Consider the following 20,622-nt stretch of genomic DNA (forward strand, 5'->3'; position numbering starts at 1 on the left):
TATATAAGAATCTGAATACTTTTATCTAAAAAGACATGCCACAATCTGATAATTAACATAGTTTCCTTTGTATGAACAGGCAAGACTAACAAACCCAATGGCGCAACAATTTACCAGATACAACTAATAAATAGATCACAAAAAGGCATTATTGTACCACATACAAAAATCATTTACGCTATGACTAATTGGTGGGAGACAAATATGATGAAGGAAACCCAGCCTTATTATATATTAAACTGAAGTTGTAATTAATCCAGTTAGCTAATAGAGAGCACAAGCGAGCAAACTCTCTATACATGGGGAAATGCAATTCGGCTCCCGAGAGCACATGCTCCTGCCTATGAAAAATGAATTTTGATACATCAAAAAAATCCCAACAAAAATATTATGTGTTCATTGTCACATCTAAATGCTACCTGAAATTTTTCAGGCACAAAGGTTAAGCATTTTGGCCTGTGCAAAAAAACAAATTAAGCATCAATTGTTACCTCAAAATGTCACACCTAAATTTGTTTTTTCACCGACAAAACACTTTTGTTCCATTTTGCATGAAAATTGTCAAGCATGCTTGAGACAGTAACACGAAGACCTACAAAAAGTTTTAGAATTTTTTAAAAACATTAACTATTATATTTCGGGGTACTGTTCATCCACGTGCAAATGCACCCGGGAGCTAAAACACCTATCCCGCAATTTCACGATTCAATTACTCATACCGAAAACACAATAAAGTTAACTAATGTACCTAAAGGCAATGCACCATCTATACTTTCAGCTTGTTCAATCACTTGGAGCAGCCACATTAATCAATTGCTTCACCATTGCATTGCCAACGATCAATCAATTCGCATCCCACTATGGAGTATGTTTTATATTGCAACTGATATGCATTAAAAACTTAACTAATTAGCTTGTTAGATTTGGTAAAAAATAATAACTTACCATGAATCATCACATGTAGTAAAATATTTATTTAACTATCTGATATGGACAGGGTTCGATATGCCAAAGGCAACAACCACTGCCTTGCGAGTGTGGAAGTTGTGGGAACGTCGTGTCCTACCGAGGCCGATGGTTTCATGTTAAATAACCAGGAGCTTAACCATGGGATATGCGTATAAGTTGTTGAGATTACAAACTTGGAGAGCAAGAGATATAGAGATAAGATGCAACTGGTTTAAGAGAGAATAAGAAGGTTTAAACTACCACCGAATCTATCTCTATGTATATATCGGTCACGCATACAATGATATGTTTAACACCCTCCCTTAATCACAAATCACTGAGGTTGACATTACGCTTGAACTCTTAAAAACTCTTTGTTGGCAATGCCTTTGTGAAGCCATCTGCAACTTGATCTCTGGAATGAATGAAACGAATGTCTAGTTGCTTGTTAGCTACTCTTTCTCTGACAAAGTGGAAATTTATCTCAATGTGCTTTGTTCGAGCATGAAATACTGGGTTAGCAGACAAATATGTGGCACCAAGATTGTCACACCATAAACATGGAGATTGAGTGTGTTTAATACCAAGCTCTTTAAGTAATGACTGGACCCAGATAATTTCTGATGTGGCATTTGCTAGTGCCTTGTATTCTGCTTCAGTACTGGACCTGGATATTGTTGCTTGTTTCTTTGCACACCATGATATAAGATTAGGTCCAAAGAAAACTGCAAACCCACCCGTTGAGCGTCTGTCATCTAAACATCATGCCCAATCAGAGTCAGAAAAAGCACTGACAAGAGTGGAAGAGCCTTTGCTGAAAGTAAGACCAGTATTCAAGGTATTGCTAATGTATCTAACAATTCTTTTGGCAGCTGTCCAATGAACAGTAGTGGGAGCATGAAGAAACTGACATACTTTGTTAACAACAAAGAAAATATCAGGTCTTGTAAGAGTCAAGTACTGAAGGGCACCTACCAAACTCTTGTAATTGGTGTTATCATCTTGATTCAAGAGATCTCCTTTAGTGAGAGATAGTTTTTCAAAACTAGACAAAGGAGTTGGGGATGGTTTAGATCCTTGCAGCCAACTCTTCTTACCAAATCAGTTGCATACTTTTCTTGAGAAAGATGAAGTGTATCTCCATGTTTCTTTACTTCAATGCCTAGGAAGAAGTGTAGATCTCCCAAATCCTTTAAGGTAAATTATGCACTTAAATCTTTGAGCAACCCTGTTACTGCCTCATTAGATGAACTTGTCAAAATAATATCATCAACATAGATAAGCACAAATATTGATGTATTTAACTTGTTGTAGATAAATAATGAGGTGTCAGCTCTAGAGGGAGTGAATCCAAGTGCCTGTAGTTTGTGACTGAGACGTGAGTACCATGCTCTGGGGGCTTGTTTTAGCCCGTATATAGATGGCTTTGTCAAGCTTGCAAACATATGAGGGTGATCTTTTATCTTCAAACCCAGAAGGTTGTTTCATATAAACATCCTCTTCTAGAACACCATGAAGAAACGCATTTTGTACATCTAGCTGTCTAAGGCTCCATCCCCTGGAAACAACAATTGACAGAACAAGACGAATCGTGGCAGCTTTTACTACAGGACTAAAGGTGTCCTCATAGTCCAAACCATACCTTTGTTTAAAACCTTTGGCAACAAGTCTGGCTTTATAACGATCTATGGTTCCATCAGAATTTCTTTTGATTCTGAAAACCCACCTACAGTCAATTAAATTTTTACCTTGTCGTGGGGGAACTAGATGCCAAGTCTTGTTTTTTTGGAGAGCCATGTATTCTTATTGCATTGCCTTTTTCCATGTTGTGGTATTGAGTGCATCTTGAAGTGTAGCAGGTTCACCTGTAGAGCAAGCTAAACCAAATTTGGTGATATTTTTATAATTTAAGGACTTTATTACCCCTCTTTGAAGATGTGTTCTTGGGGGTGTTGGAGCAGTAGCAGCAACCGAATCAGCAGAAGGAGGCTCCACAGAAGATCCTGGCTCACCCCCTGCCGCCCCGGATCCCAAGGATGATTCGCTGGGAGCACCGAGATATTCTGTGGCAGTTGGCGATGAGGCAGGCGGTGGTTGCTGGCGCCGCGCGTAGCTGAGGCCCGCGCCGTTGGGCCAGTGAGCCAGGGAGGACCGCGTGGCAGTTGGCGGCTCGGGCGAAGCACGAAGTGGAGGCCGCGACGCGTTGTCAACACATGGGGAAGCGGCGCCAGGTGCGCCGTCAGGTACCTCGGGCGCTGTTCCCGGGAGAAGTGCGCTGCTAGGCTGCTACTGTGCCGATGCGGATCCCGAAGTTGATACGCTGCCAGGCTGCAGTAGCTCCGATCCCGATGGGGATTTGCTCCCCATCAAGGGGCACATAAAATGTTGGCCCAAATCTCCTTCTTGTAGCAAGTTTTCTTCATCATTTTCAACCGCGATTTTTCCTGCATCACTAGTAAACTCATGCACACTAGTATGAGGATTAGTCAGCAGTGTTTCATTGCAATTATTTTCCCCAATGTTTTCACCAAGAAGATGAGGAGGCAAAAGGAGAATTTCTTTCCGAAGAAGGCACCCGCATTGGGATGAAGTTCTGAGAAAGGGAATTTAGTTTCATCAAACACAACATCCCTAGAGATGTAGACACGACGTGTGGATACATCAAGACATTTGACTCCTTTGTGTTGAGCACTATAGCCAATGAACATGCATTGCTTAGAGCGAAACATGAGTTTGCGGGTGTTGTAGGGACGAAGGTTTGGCCAACATGCACACCCAAAGACACGAAGTGATTTGTATGCTGGTTTGATGTGGAGAAGACGCTTTGTAGGAGTTTCATAGTTGATGACACGACTAGGTAGTATATTTATGAGGTGGACAACAGTGAGGAACGCTTCATCCCAGAATTTGAGAGGCATAGATGCTCGTGCAAGTAGGGCCAGACCTACTTCAACTATGTGCCTATGCTTGCGTTCAGTAGACCCATTCTGTTGATGGGGATGTGGACAAGATACATGATGAGACACACCAAGTTTTTGAAAGAAGGAGTTCAACTTTTCATACTCTCCTCCCCAATCAGATTGCACTGCAATGATTTTGGTGTCAAACTTGCGTTCAACCAAGGCTTGGTAGTTTTGAAACACTTGAAAGACATCGGATCGTTTCTTAAGAAGATAGATCCAAGAGTATTTGCTATAGTCGTCAATGAAACTCACATAATATGTATGTCTACCAACAGAGGAGGGAGCAGGTCCCCACACATCAGAAAAGACAAGTTGCGAGGGTTTGGTAGAAATACTTGTGGAAATTGGATAAGGTAATTGATGGCTTTTAGCCCTTTGACAGGAATCACAAATTGTTTCATGACTATGCTTTCCAACATATGGAAGCTTATTTTTCCTGAGCAATCTCTCAACTAAAGAAAAAGATGCATGTCCTAATCTATCATGCCACCGAGATGATGGGAGCTTGGTGACACCACATGCTTGTTTATTCATCCTCCTAAGTGCAGGAATCAATGGGTAAAGCCCTCGAACACATCTACCTCGATATAGGATTTTCTTCGTGACCTGATCCTTGATGAAAAAGAAGAAAGGGTGAAACTCAAGAAAGACATGATTATCAAGGGCTATACGATGCACAGATAGGAGATTCATGGATGCTTTGGGAACATGAAGGAATTTTCTTAGGTGAATTTTACGATGAGGGGTTTTAATAATTGAATGACCAATGTGACGGATTCTCATACCTTCTCCGTTTGCAGCATGGATCTGGTCATTGCCGCGGTATTTCTCCCTCATGGTCACTTTTTCAAGTTCACCCATGATGTGATTGGTGGCACCACTGTCAACATACCAGTTGGTGTCCACTCCGTATGATCCATCAGCTCCACCAGCAAGTTTTTCATCTTGGGAAGAGTCTTCATCTTCCTCAAACCGGTACCAGCAATCCTTTGCTGAGTGTCCCAGTTTGCTGCAGATCTGGCATCGAATAGCATCGGGACGAGATTGGTTGGGGGGTTGTTGCGGCGACCCTTGGGGTTGTTGTAGGAGGGCCGCCCGCTGTTGGTGTTGTTGCCATTGTTGCCGCGAGGATTGCCGCCTCCTCCTCCATGGCCACGTCCACGGAAGCGAGAGGAGTTCCTGCCGCCACACTACAAGAATTAGCTTCTTTGCCGTCTGCCATCACAGACGGCAAAGAGTATATCAGAGACGGCAAAGAATCTCACTGTCGGCAAATTTTCTGCGTCAGCCTACGACGGCATTGTAGCTTCTTTGTCGTCTGCCTCACCGAAGCGGACGGCAAAGAGCTTTGCCGTCAGCTTTCCATGAGAGCAGTCGGCAAATATGTTGAGACGGCAGCCGGCAGGCGTTCCCTCCGTTAGGGGCTAACGGAGGCTTTGTCGTCTGCCTCCCCTCTTCTGTGTCGTCTGCCTCCCCCCCTATTTTTTGCCGTCGGCCTCCCCCTCCTCCTCCCCCCTCCTCTGTGTCGTCTGTCTCCCCCCTCTTCTTTGTCGTCTGCCTCCCCCCCCCCTCTTCTGTGCCGTCTGCCTCCCCTCTTATTTGCCGTCAGCCTCCACCTCCTCCTCCCCCCTCCTTTGTGCCCTCTTCTTTGCCGTCTTCCCCCCCCCCCCCTTGAAGCAGACGACAAAGATACTATATGGCCAGCTGCTGCTGCCCAGGTTGCACAGCTAGGCGCCACGTGGCACCTTTGCCGTCGGTCAGCTGATGGCAAAGGCCTTCGCCATCAGCTCGCAGATGGCAAAGAGCCTATATTGTCACATTTTTGTTTATTTTTTCTATTTCACAGCACATATATATATAATTCATAGCACATATATGATAAATAGGTCACAACACATATATGATATACATATAAAGCTCATCAATCCCATTTGTTCATCAACGTACATCCCATATATCAAAAGAACCAACACATACAAAGTTTCATCCATATATACATACATATAGTTGCACATATATTGTTCATCCATATATACATATACATATAGTTCCACATTGTTCATCAACTCAAATAAAAATGGGAACTAAAGCACTCCAATGCCAGCTTCCATGCATGTAGTACATCCAATCTGCAAAATGGGAATAAGAAAGTCAAAAGAAGAAGAACAACAACATATATATGACAAATAAGCTAAATTGAAGAAAAAAGAGAAGAAGCAAGAAGAGAACAAGGAGAAGAAAAACAAGAAGGGGGAGGAGGAGGAGGAGGAGGGGAAGGAGAAGGAGAATGAGGAGGAGAAGAAGAAAAAAGAAGAAGATAAGAAGAAGGAGAAGAAGGAGGAGAGAAGAAGAAGGAGAAGAGGGCTCCTTCTCCTTCTTCTCCTCCTTCTCCTTCTTCTTCTCTTCTTCTTCTCCTCCTCCTTCTTCTTCTTCTCCTTCTCCTTCTCCTTCTCTTCTTCTTCTCTTCTTCTTATTCTTCTTCCTTCTTTTCATTTCTCCTCTTCTTGGAGCTAAATTATCTAACTATGTCTTTTTGCAACTAAATGGACTAATTATATCATTCTAGAGGAAAACAAGCTAAGTATATAATATTAATGAGCTAACCAAGTTCTTATGCCATTTTGAGCTTATTATGTCTTTTAGGAGCTTAATTAGTCATTTTATTGAGCTAACCAAGGTTCTTATGATGTTTTTACCTAACTAAGATAATTATGTCATTTTGGATGATAATTGGCTAAGTATGTCTTTGTTGGGGAAAATAAGCTAAATTGAAGAAGAAGAGGAGAAGGAGGGAAGAAGAAGGAGAATAAGGAGGTCACCTTCTCCTCCTCCTCCTCCTCCTTCTCCTTCTTCTCCTCCTCCTTCTTCTCCTTCTCCTTCTCTTCTCTTTCTCTTCTTCTTTTTTTTATTCCTTTTCATTTCTCCTCTTCTCCTCTTCTTGGAGCTAAATTAGCTAACTATGTCATTATAGAGGAAAACAAGCTAAGTATATAATATTAACGAGCTAACCAAGGTTCTTATGCCATTTTGAGATTATAATGTCTTTTTGGAGCTAAATTGGCTAATTATGTCATTGTTGGGGAAATTAAGGCAAGGGGAATATGAAAGAGGAGAAGAAAGAGGAGGATGAGGAGAAGAAGAAGAAATAAAGAAGAAGGAGGAGAAGGAGGAGAAGGAGGAGGAGAAGGACTAGAAGGTCCTTGGCCTTCTCCTCCTTCTCCTCCTCCTCCTCCTTCTCCTTCTCTTCTTCTTCTTCTTCTTTCTTTTCATTTTTTATATTTCTTCTCCTCTTCTCCTCTTCTTGGAGATAAATTAGCTAACTATGTCTTTTTGGAGCTAAATGGGCTAATTATCCCATTTTAGAGGAAAACAAGCTTAGTATATAATATTAATGAGCTAACCAAGGTTCTTATGCCATTTTGAGGTTATTATGGCATTTTGGAGCTAACTGGGCTAATTATGTCATTGTTGGGGAAATTAAGGCAAGAAGAATATGAAATAGGAGAAGAAAGAGTAGGAGGAGGAGAATAAGAAGAAATAAAGAAGAAGGGGGAGAAGGAGGAGGAGGAGGAGAAGGACTAGAAGGTCCTTGGCCTTCTCCTTCTCCTCCTCCTCCTCCTCCTCCTCCTCCTTCTCCTTCTTCTCCTCCTCCTTCTTCTCCTTCTCCTTCTCTTCTCTTTCTCTTCTTCTTTTTGTTCTTCCTTTTCATTTCTCCTCTTCTCTTCTTCTTGGAGCTAAATTAGCTAACTATGTCATTATAGAGAAAAACAAGCTAAGTATATAATATTAATGACCTAACCAAGGTTCTTATGCTATTTTGAGCTTATAATGTCTTTTTGGAGCTAAATTGGCTAATATGTCATTGTTGGGGAAATTAAGGCAAGGATAATATGAAAGAGGATAAGAAATAGGAGGAGGAGAAGAAGAATAAGAAATAAAGAAGAAGGAGGAGAAGGAGGAGGAGGAGGAGAAGGACTAGAAGGTCCTTGGCCTTCTCCTCCTCCTCCTCCTTCTTCTTATTCTTCTCTTCTTCTTCTTCTTCTTCTTTCTTTTCATTTTTCCTATTTCTTCTCCTCTTCTCCTCTTCTTGGAGCTAAATTAGCTAACTATGTCTTTTTGGAGCTAAATGGGCTAATTATCCCTTTTTAGAGGAAAACAAGCTAAGTATATAATATTAATGAGCTAACCAAGGTTCTTATGCCATTTTGAGGTTATTATGGCATTTTGGAGCTAAATAGGCTAATTATGACATTGTTGGGGAAATTGAGGCAAGGAGAATATGAAAGAGGAGAATAAAGTGGAGGAGGAGGAGAAGAAGAAGAAATAAAGAAGAAGGAGGAGATGGAGGAGAAGGCCAAGGACCTTCTAGTCCTTCTCCTTCTCCTCCTCCTCCTTCTCCTTCTTCTCCTCCTCCTTCTCCTTCTCCTTTTGTTCTCTTTCTCTTCTTCTTTTTGTTCTTCCTTTTCATTTCTCCTCTTCTCCTCTTCTTGGAGCTAAATTAGCTAACTATGTCATTATAGAGGAAAACAAGCTAAGTATATAATATTAATGAGCTAACCAAGGTTCTTATGCCATTTTAAGCTTATAATGTCCTTTTGGAGCTAAATTGGCTAATTATGTCATTGTTGGGGAAATTAAGGCAAGGAGAATATGAAATAGGAGAAGAAAGAGGAGGAGGAGGAGAAGAAGAAGAAATAAATAAGGAGGAGAAGGAGGAGGAGGAGGAGAAGGACTAGAAGGTCCTTGGCCATCTCCTCCTCCTTCTCCTCCTCCTCCTCCTCCTCCTTCTCCTTCTTATCTTCTTCTTCTTCTTCTTTCTTTTCATTTTTCCTATTTCTTCTCCTCTTCTCCTGTTCTTGGAGCTAAACTAGCTAACTATGTCTTTTTGGAGCTAAATTGTCTAATTATCCCATTTTAGAGGAAAACAAGCTAAGTATATAATATTAATGAGCTAACCAAGGTTCTTATGCCATTTTGAGGTTATTATGGCATTTTGGAGCTAAATGGGCTAATTATGTCCTTGTTGGGGAAATTAAGGCAAGGATAATATGAAAGAGGAGAAGAAAGAGGAGGAGGAGGAGAAGAATAAGAAATAAAGAAGAAGGAGGAGAAGGAGGAGGAGGAGGAGAAGGACTAGAAGGTCCTTGGCCTTCTCCTCCTTCTCCTCCTCCTCCTCCTCCTCCTACTCCTTCTTCTTCTCCTTCTCCTTCTTCTCCTTCTCCTTCTCTTCTCTTTCTCTTCTTTTTGTTCTTCCTTTTCATTTCTCCTCTTCTCCTCTTTTTGGAGCTAAATTAGCTAACTATGTCATTATAGAGGAAAACAAGCTAAGTATATAATATTAATGAGCTAACCAAGGTTCATATGCCATTTTGAGCTGATAATGTCTTTTTGGAGCTAAATTGTCTAATTTAGTCATTGTTGGGGAAATTAAGTCAAGGAGAATATGAAAGAGGAGAAGAAAGAGCAGTAGGAGAAGAAAAGACGAAGAAATAAAGGAGGAGAAGGAGGAGGGGGAGGAGAAGGACTAGAAGGTCCTTGGCCTTGGCCTTCTCCTCCTTCTCCTCCTCCTCCTCCTCCTCCTCCTTCTCCTTCTTATCTTCTTCTTCTTCTTCTTTCTTTTCGTTTTTCCTATTTATTCTCCTCTTATCCTCTTCTTGGAGCTAAATTAGCTAACTATATATTTTTGAGCTAAATGGGCTAATTATCTCATTTTAGAGGAAAACAAGCTAAGTATATAATATTAATGAGCTAACCAAGGTTCTTATGCCATTTTGAGGTTATTATGGCATTTTGGAGCTAAATGGGCTAATTATGTCATTGTTGGGGAAATTAAGGCAAGGAGAATATGAAAGAGGAGAAGAAAGAGGAGGAGGAGGAGAAGAAGAAGAAATAAAGAAGGAGGAGAAGGAGGAGGAGGAGGAGAAGGACTAGAAGGTCCTTGGCCTTCTCCTCCTCCTTCTCCTTCTTCTCCTCCTCCTTATTCTCCTTCTCCTTCTCTTCTCTTTCTCTTCTTCTTTTTGTTCTTCCTTTTCATTTCTCCTCTTCTCCTCTTCTTGGAGCTAAATTAGCTAACTATGTCATTATATAGGAAAACAAGCTAAGTATATAATATTAATGAGCTAACCAAGGTTCTTATGCCATTTTGAGCTTATAATGTCTTTTTGGAGCTAAATTGGCTAATTATGTCATTGTTGGGGAAATTAAGGCAAGGAGAATATGAAAGAGGAGAAGAAAGAGGAGGAGGAGAAGAAGAAGAAGAAATAAAGAAGGAGGAGGAGGAGGAGGAGAAGGACTAGAAGGTCCTTGGCCTTCTCCTCCTTCTCCTCCTCCTCCTCCTCCTCCTCCTCCTTCTCTTCTTCTTCTTCTTCTTTCTTTTCATTTTTCCTATTTCTTATCCTCTTGTCCTCTTCTTGGAGCTAAATTAGCTAACTATGACTTTTTGGAGCTAAATTGGCTAATTATCCCATTTTAGAGGAAAACAAGCTTAGTATATAATATTAATGAGCTAACCAAGGTTCTTATGCCATTTTGAGGTTATTATGGCATTTTGGAGCTAAATGGGCTAATTATGTCATTGTTGGGGAAATTAAGGCAAGGAGAATATGAAAGAGGAGAAGAAAGAGGAGGAGGAGGAGAAGAATAAGAAGCAAAGAAGAAGGAGGAGAAGCAGGAGGAGGAGGAGGAGGACTAGAAGGTCCTTGGCCTTCTCCTCCTTCTCCTCCTCCTCCTCCTCCTTCTCCTTCTTCTCCTCCTCCTTCTCCTTCTCCTTCTCTTCTCTTTCTCTTCTTCTTTTTATTCTTCCTTTTCATTTCTCCTCTTCTTGGAGCTAAATTAGATAACTATGTCTTTGTGGAGTTAAATAGGCTAATTATGTCATTGTTGGGGAAATTAAAGCAAGGAGAATATGAAAGAGGAGAAGAGAAACTGACCGTAGTGGTCATCAAGGAGGAGAAACACCTCGAGAAGGGTCGTGCGATGCCGCTCGGGAGTTATTCTGCAGAGTAGATATTTTGCAATGTCTCAGTTAGCATGATGACACTAAATTATTAATACTAGTTTATGATGAAACTCACCGTGCCAATCGAAGAGAAGACGGGCATCGGTGGAGGGACTTGACCGCTCTTCTCGCACAGACCCTGAAGAGTGGGTCATATTAGTTAGTAATGAAACAGGCTTGTGAAGAAGATAGAGGAGAAGAAAGAGGAGGAGGAGAAGAAGAAGAAGAAATCAAGAAGAAGGAGAAGGAGGAGGAGGAGAAGATGGAGGAGAAGAAGGAGAAGGAGGAGAAGGTATTCTTCTTCTCTTCTTCTCTTCTTCTTTTCTTCTTCTCCGTCTTATTTTTGTCTTCTCCTCCTCCTCTTCTTCTTCTTCTTCTTCTTCTTCTTCTCCTCCTCCTCCTCTTCTCCTCTTCTCCTCCTCCTCATCTTCTTCTTCTTCCTATTCTTTCTATTAAGCTAACTAACTAACTAACCTAACTAACCAAGCTAACTAACTTCTCCTTCTTATTTTTTTCTTATTCTCTTCTTCTTTACTTCTTCTCCTTCTTATTTTTTTCTTCTTCTCTTCTTCTTCTTCTTCTTCTTCTTCTTCTTCTCCTTCTTTTTTTTTCTTCTCTTCTTCTTCTTCTTCTTTTTCTTCTCCTCCTCCTCCTCCTCCTACTCCTCTTCTTCTTCTCCTCTTCTCGTCCTCCTCCTCCTCCTCTTCTCCTCTTCTCCTCCTCCACCTAACTAACCAAGCTAACTAACTAACCTAACTAATTTAACAAGCTACCACTAATTAACAAAACAAAATCTACCACTAAACTACCTACTAAATCTACCAACTAACTAAATCTACCACTAAAACTACTAACAGGAACAACTACTAAAACTACTAACAAGAAAAACTACTAAAACTACTAACAAGAATAACTACTAAAACTACTACCTCTAAAACTACTAACAAGAACAACTACTACAACAACAATAAAAAAATCATGCCGGTAGTTATAATCTAATACCAAAAAATAATGCGGGTGCGGGGGGTGGGTGTGTGGGGGCTCACCGGGAGGGGCGGCTGTGGCGGCGGCGCCGGGGGCGGCGGCGCGACGGTGGTGGGGCAGCGGCAGCGGCGGGACGGTGGTGGTGGAGCGACGGTGGCGGCGGGGGCGACAGGGGCGGCGGCGGGGGCGACAGGGGCGGCGGCGCGACGGTGGTGGCGGCGGCCGGTGGGCGTCGGGGATTGGGAGAGAGAGAGGGGCGCGCGGGGTGAGCCGTTACAGAGAGAGAGGGGCTGGGTGGGGGGAAAGAGCCGTTAACGGAGTTAGCTCTTTGTCGTCTGCCGACGGACGGCAAAGAGTCTAGACTCTTTGTCGTCTGCCTCCGGACTCTTTACCGTCCGCTAGCAGACGGCAAAGAAGGGACTCCAGTTTGACCTAACCATCCCGCGGTCAGGTGGGCCCATCTACATCTTTGACGTCCGCTGTGAGACTCTTTGTCGTCTGCTAGCTGACGGCAAAGATGTGACTGATGGCAAAAACACTTTTGCCATCAGCCAGTGCTTTGCCCTCTGCTTTGTTGAAGCTGACGGCAAAGACACTCTTTGCCATCAGCTAGCAGACGGCAAAGACTAAGCAGATGGCAAAAAACTGTTTTCCAGTAGTGACCCCCACGACCATGGGAGGTTCCGTTTGCTGATGATTTGAAGCCGTTGTCGTTGCAGCGGTAGAGCGCCACCCTCTGGTCGAAATTGCTCATCTGAGCAAAGAGCTCATCGAGCGTGACCGGGATGGTGCGAGCATCAATGCGGAAACCAGCGGCTGGTACTCCATGTCGAGCCCCGCGAGGATATGTGAGATCAGCTGATCATCCTCGAGAGGTTTTCCTGCAGCAGAGAGTTCGTCTGCAAGCATCCGCATGTGAGCGAAGTACGTTGGGACGGACTGCTGTCCCTTCTGTGCATTAGCAAGAACTATGCGGATGCTATTGATGCGGGAGATCGACGTCGAGGAGAACATCTGTGGAAGCGTTGTCCAGAGATTAAGCGCATGGGAGATAGATGTAACCTGCACAAGTACTTCCTTCGACAGATTGTTTAGCACGTATCCCAATACCTGTTGATCTTCCCTGACCCAGATTTGGTGCAGGGGGTTTGGTGTTGTCTCCTCTTTCCCGTCTGCTGGCTTGGTGGTGACAGTCATGGCGGACTCCTTCGCGGTTCCATCGACATAGCCGAAGAACCCTGCGCCTCGGAGTTGGGGCGTGATCTGTGTACGCCATAGCACGTAGTTCGTGCGGGTCAGCTTCTTGGTGATCTGGCCAGTGAGGCTAGCCGAAGTGAAGCTGGATGAGGAAGACATGGCGACGTGGTGAAGAGAGCTCGTGGCTAGATGAGATGGAAGAGGATGGCTGTGTATACCATGTGGAAGTTGTGGGAACGTCGTGTCCTACCGAGGCCGACGGTTTCATGTTAAATAACCAGGAGCTTAACCCTAGAATATGCGTACAAGTTGTTGAGATTACAAACTTGGAGAGCAAGAGATATAGAGATAAGATACAACTGGTTTAAGAGAGAATAAGAAGGTTTAAACTACCACCGAATCTATCTCTATGTATATCTCGGTCACGCATACAATGATATGTTTAACAGCGAGTAACCTACAAACAGTAGCAGCGCCCCATTGGTATATATGTAATTACTGTTAACTTAAGAAACATGGCATTTTGTCTTCAAACCTGCTTAATCTGATTCCTGTCCGTTCAAGATTTTCTGACTCTATTGACAGTCATCCAACCCAAGTAGCCATCTGTTGCTTTCTATCAGCACTTTCAGCAAGTATATCTTTATGACTGATGTTACAGATTTATAGCCCAATATAACTAATCGGTATGCATATAGAAGCTTCCATCTGAACACATGGAACCGAGATGGAGGCAAAAAGATGAATTCAGGGAAGATAATAAGTATATAAAGCTCGTAAGTAGGTTCCCGCTCTGTCAAAAAATGTGCATGACAATTTCTGTCTCTGCCTCTCCAATTGACGCGGGCTCACTTTCTAGGACGGGTGGGGTACCTTCCTCGCTTATCTATCACCTCAATTTCGCCTCGATGATCCAGAGAAGAGAGAAGAGGAGGTGTCAAAGGATGGCATGGATTTTCTGAATTTGCATCAAAGCAGACGATAGTGAAGAACATTTTTTCTCAGTTAATTGACTGTGTACACAACGAGCCGGGAGAATAGAACATCTACATGTTGGTATGAATTTGATCAGTCATTCAACAGTAAAACAAGACAATCATAATAATCCGTACTTACTGTTATAGATAGATAGATAGCATACAGAATGAGCCTTAGTCAATCTCATCTCTGGACATATTGGAAAGCACCCAGAATTCTCAACTCCTCATGTGTTGCTTCCTCTCTTAGCACCCTCAAAACGACAGGTGCATGTGCGTCGAATATGATATTGGCGTATACCTCCTTCAGGCTGTTTCTGTGACTTGCAGTTGCAATGAATAATGATACCATAATCACATCTTCTTATTCCCTCTTTTTAGAGGAGAGGGATCAAAGTTGTCAGAATCGCGATTCTGAATCGGATCGGAGCTCCGTTGCTAGGATCGTGAATCGTAGAATCTTAACTATGTGGATCGTAGAAACTTAGATTTTATGAGCAAAATCGTAGAATCGGAGGGGCTAGTTTGGATCGTAAGATCGTAAGATTCTAAGACTTGAGTCACAATTCTGACAACTTTAAGAGGGATACAATTATGCTCTCCTTAAAAAAATGTGGAGTACAAGAAAAAGATCGAGTAGAACAAAATAAGAATGGGAGCACCTCCTTCAAAACTTAAGACGGATTTGACATGGCAACTGATTTTAATTCTAACAACCCTTGCTCTCCAGATCTTCCCTTACCTGTGTACATACATAGCCGGAGGGCATCGCGGCGACACATTGGGGATCGCCGTGCAGCATCCTCACACGCATCGCATCAGATCGATTCGGGATGGATGCCTCGCCTTCGTCGATCCACTCCCGCACCAGAATCCCATTCGAGCGAGTCGTCGTGGTCGCGTACGGCAGCGCCGAGCGCTTCGCTTGGATCCCGATTGAGTTGAGTGTTCGTCACACCGTCAGCAGGACCGATCACCCGCATCGTCGGGCGTGGCTCGCACGCTTCGTCTGGATCACGCTCGAATACGTCGCGCGCGTCGACCGCGTCATGAGTGGCTGGAATCGCACATGTCACCGGTCCACCTCCCTGTCCACCGAGCAGCAAGCACAACGAGCGCACGATCCACCTTCCCTCAAAGACAGCAATGTTAACCTAATGGGCTGCAATAGCCGGCCCAGTTGACCAAATGGCTTAATTTTGGCCTGTGGAGCAGCAGCCCACAAGACAGCTGGGACAGATTTCACACACTGCTACACACATTGCATTTCAAACGAGATCCGATGGCCAGGAACGTCTAGAACGAAAAAACGGATGGCCGAAAATGCTAATCGCTGAGAGAGCTCGGTTCAGGTGCGGTTTTACTGTCCTTAATTTATATACTCTCCAATTATTTGGAAACAAGTTCACATACTACAGATGAAGTTCAAGAGCATTCAAGAAATGTTCGCGTATTCAAAACGTAGTTCACCAAATCAAAAAGTTCATGTATTAATTTTTTTTATGAAATTAAAAGAAGATCATCAATTTTAAAAAAACTTCATTGGATTTGAAAAAAATGTTCATCGATTTTGAAAAAAGTTCATCAATTTTGAAAACCGTTCATCAATTTTTGAAAAACGATCATCAATTTTGACAAAAAGTTCATCGATTTTGAGAAAAAAATTCATTGATTTGAAAAAAAGTTCATCGATTTTGAGGAAAAAAATCATTGATTTGAAAAAAGTTCATCGATTTTGAGAAATAGTTTGAATAATTGTAAAAAGTTCATCAAATTTGAAAAAAGGTTCACGAGTTTCCAAAAAAACTGTTCATATATTTAAAAAATAGTTTCCTCTATTTGAAGAAAACAATTATGGATTTAAAAAAGAGTAGAAAAGGATAGAGAAAAAAGAAAAAAGGAAAACGAGGAATAAAGAAATAGAGGGAAGTATGTATTTTATCACACGTAGATGTGGTCAAGTTGGTTACGCATCATTCTTTACCTATTAATAAAGCACCTATTGCTTCTGTGATACGTCATGGAAATTACCCCTAAAATTTGCATAAATTACCCACCATGTCACCGGTAAGTAATAGAAACTTTTCACAAAACGAAAAATCTCGAACTGGGCCGGCCCATTTAAAAACCTCCTATATTACGCTCTGCATCCTGAGAGAATATCCAGCACACCATATGGGCCGACGCATGCACAGACATCAGTTTTTTTAGTTCCGTTTATTTATTTATCTTCAGTTCCATCTTATTTTTCTATTTTATATAATTTAAAACTTCAAAGAACCTTTAAACTTTTAATAAACTTAAAATTTTAAATCAAAATATTTAAAAAACTAAAATGTTCGTGACTTCAAAAACTGTTCGGTGTTTTTGTAAAAAATGTTTGCATATACAATAAAATGTTTGCAAGTTTGAAAAAATGTTTGTAAAATAAGAGCAGTCCATGATTTCAAAATATGTTAATGCATTTACAAAATGTCCTAAAATTTTAAAAATAGGTAATGCCTATTTTGATAGTTTCTTCTTTTACTTAAATTTTTCCGTTCCATTTTTGTTTACTTCTAATTTAAATAATTTAGAATTACAAAAGCATTTACATATTAAAAAAATAGGAATTTTGAATTAAAATGTTGACGAAAACATAAAATGTTTGTGGATTCAAAAAAGGCGCCGGATTTTTATAATATTTTTTTGCAAACTCCAAAACAATGTCCATGAATTTAATAAATATATTACTGACTTATAAAAATGTTTGTTTATTTAGAAAAACTTCATGCGTTTCAAAAATGTTTGTGAATTTAAAATAAAATCCTCCAACATCAAAAATTATGTTCGTCTTTTCTAGAATTGGTCGCCAATTCAAAAGAAAATATTTAAAACCGTTTGAAATATAAAAAATATTCACGATTTTTAGTAAATGGTTGTAAATTGTAAAAAAATGTTGTCAATTTTAAAATTGTTCTCATATTTGTAAAATTGTTCATGAAAGATCTAATGTATGTAGTTAAACATTAATGTTTCTAAGTCTTTGTGAAAATATACCCGTGTGATTTTTGAAGAATTAACTGTTGGATGAATCGGATTATTATTGTATGTTTTCTAAAAAATATTCTTCAAATTAAGAATAATTCTTTGAGTTACCAAGATTTTTGACAACCATTATTTTTTTTTTAAATGTAAAGATTGCTTCAACTTGTGAATAAATTTAAAAGAAGAAATATTTTCTTGCATTTCTGCACAAAATTTCAAAATCAAGCGATGATGTGTGAACATAATATGGTCATCATCATTGAAGATTATGTTTTTTTTTCTCCCGTTGCAATGCAGGGGGCTATTTTGCTTGTCACTATTAACCCGAGACACGGATCGCGCATTTTCTTCCTACATAAACTATGGACTGGCCTGACTAAGACAATACAAACCGGTACCTGTAGTGCCATATAGGAAAAACCGGAACATCGTCTACCGACGTGTGTCGATCAATGCCGCGAGTGCTATATCTCCCGGAAAATGAGAAGGAAGGTCGCACGTTGAGTGCTACAGTACCAGGCCGGCTCACTAACGCATATTTTCAAAAAAAAAAGTAGAGTTGAAAATGGGTACGCACAAGGGTTCAATTCCGCTATATCTTTGTTGCTTCGCAGCAATGTTACTGTTGCGCCATCATCGAGTTCATGTACAATAAGTAGGCCGCAACCTATTAGATGGGAAAGAAGCCGGGTTTTACACATCTCATTTTTTCCTTTGTTTTCAATGCCTTTTTGTATTCTTTTGTTTTTTTTTGCTGCATGTTTTCATATTTTTGCATTAGTTTCTTCGGTTTATTTTTCATTTTTTCCCTTGGTTTATTCTATTTCATTTTCGGTATCCAATTTTCTGGTGTTCATTCTAAGTTTTTTGTATATGTCAACAACTCTTTTCTAATACATGTTTAACATTGTTTTAAATAAAATCTTAATATTTTTTAGTACATGGTCAACATTGTTTGTGTACATATTCTTAAGATTTTTTAAAATCTTGATTAACATTTTAATACATCGTCCACATTTTCAAATGCCTGATTTTGTTTTGTTCAATACCCAATTAATATTTTCTAATACATGGTCAACATTTTATCTATGCAGATTTAATATTTTTCAAATGCCTGATTAACATCTTCTAAATGTAATATTAACATTTTTAGCACATACACAACATTGTTTTATAAACACAATTAATATTTCTCAAACACTTATTCAACATGTTTTCAAATGCTATATTAACATTTTTATATACTTGATCAAATTTTTTCATCATTTTTTAATAAATGGTCAATATTTATTTCTAGACACGTGTAACATTTTTCAAATACATGTTTAACATCTTTTCAATTTCTTGATTAACATTTTTATATACATGATAAAAAATCATCATTTTTAATACATGGTGAAAAAATACTATACACATTTGATATTTTGCAAGCACTTCTTCCACATTTATTCAAATGCTTGATCAATTTTTTCTTAAAACATGGTCAGATTGGTTCAAACAAGAAACATTGCTTACATTTTTTTATGTATGATTAATATGTTTTCTATACACATTTAACATTTTTCAAATGCTTGGCCAATGTTTTTTCAGCTGTTTTATGTAGTGTGAATTTTTAATTTATATATTTATAATATTTGGGAGTATAGACAAGGTAAAAGAAGAAGGAAAAATACAAAAGCATAAAAAGGAAAAAAGAAAAAAGAAAAAAGAAAATGAGGCTGTTGTTTCCCGGGCGTAGGGCCGGCCCAACTCGTGGCACCTTTCAGCGAGGGTTTCCTCTGTCTCGTTGAATGCGTGACATAGGGCGTCCGTGCAGCGCTATGCACACACACTTTTCCAAGCATGAAACTACCATGCCAGCTAACAACTGCGAGCAAAAGTACAACTACCCACCCTGCCATCAACCACGAGCCAGTATAAGAACACTTTATTTTATGTTCACATTGATTTAAGAAACATGTAAAATACGAAAAAATAGGTTTGTGAATTTCAAAAAATATTAGTATAGTCTAAATATAGCTAAGAATTTAAAAGGAGTTAAAATTGTTAAAAAATGTTTATTTTATTTAGATGGGCTGGGAAGGTTAGACACTGATGCAAATGTGCAGTACAGATGGTGGCGTTGCGGATATATATGTGAACTTAAAAGCGAATGATGCTGACGATGGACACGAATATGGTTATAAAAGTGGAGAAGAAATGAAAGAAAAACATGCAGGAAATGAAGAAGAGAAGTCAGAAGAGCACAGTGAGAACGATTAGGAAGATGTGCATGAAGATTGTTCCGATGAGGATGACCTAGAGGATTGTCCTCATGGGGATGGGGATGAGTATGAGCATGATGATGATGCTGAATTACCTAAAAAAGTAAAAACTATCCAACCTCAATCGCATAAAATGACCTGAGTGATGAATGTGAAGAGTTTCCTAGAAGGGTGTAGAAAGTTGTGGGCTTGGATAGTTTTTTTTTAAGGGATCCGAGAGTGGGAAGTTGTTGTCTACTCTTGGAAGAGATTCAATGGAAAAAAAATGTATCCCGTTGCTTGGGAGTTACTCCCTCCGTCACAGTTTATAAGGCATGCCCGTGTACCTAGGTCGTTAATTTAACTTATATAAAATATATTGTTTAATATAAAAGTTATATCATTAAAAAATAGAACATCTAAAGTTTCTAATGATATATTTTTTATAATATATTCCTATTATTAAGTTGGTTAAATTGATGACATAGATACACGTGCCGGACTTATAAACTGAAACGGAGGGAGTAGTAGAAGTTGAAAATAAAGACTCTTGGTTCAAATTTATAGCTTTGTTAAACAAAGACTTCAAGATTCCAAATCAAGGAGAAGGATAGGTCTTCATATCATAAAGGTCTCATCAATGTTGTCTCAAACGTTGTGTCAAAAATGATGAGCATGGGAATTGTGCTAGGTATATTTATGCTAACCCGAAGAAAAACAAAGGGATCAAGCATACCAGAAAAGGTTTTGGGTTTGTGCAAAATCCTCAATTAGGGTACATGGTTGGCCAATTGTTTGCCATGGGACACTAGGATCTCACTGGGCGAGGGGCCTTTGTTGGCCGTCAACGGTTAACTTGGAGTCGCTTGCACGGGAAGAGATGACAATGATTACAGTTTGCAGGTAACCCTGGAGACGTTTCTTACCTTGTGAGCGTGCGGGGCATTTAAAGGTAGCTCTATTTTGGTTCTTGTTATAACAGTTTTCGTTCGGATTTTCATTATCTAACAAAGCAATTATTTTAGTATTAATCAATACTGGGTTAAAAGTGAAATTAGACTACAAGGTAATAAATTCTAGCCATCCCATTTCGACTAAACTTTCTTTAGCTCACGAGTAAATCCAAAAAGTCCCTATGGTAATCTACATTTAAAGCAACTTAAAGCAACTCCAACCAGGCGACCTAGTTCGCATGCGTCTGTCCGTTTGGATCGTGGCGGACATAAATCTGAGCCCAACGCGCCGACCCAAACAAACGTGCATTCGTTTGTTATCCGTTCGCGGTC

General features: G+C 40.2%; 1 non-coding gene across 1 annotated transcript; it reads right to left on the reverse strand.

The window, feature by feature from the left end:
- Positions 1-12,630: 12,630 nt before the first annotated feature.
- LOC123423524 lies at positions 12,631-12,768 on the reverse strand. The gene has a single exon (XR_006621151.1). It is a non-coding gene; the product is annotated as a small nucleolar RNA Z247 (small nucleolar RNA).
- Between the last annotated feature and the right edge of the window lie 7,854 nt (positions 12,769-20,622).

Source organism: Hordeum vulgare, chromosome 1H, assembly GCF_904849725.1.
Source record: "Hordeum vulgare subsp. vulgare chromosome 1H, MorexV3_pseudomolecules_assembly, whole genome shotgun sequence".
NCBI classification, from domain to species: Eukaryota; Viridiplantae; Streptophyta; class Magnoliopsida; order Poales; family Poaceae; genus Hordeum; species Hordeum vulgare.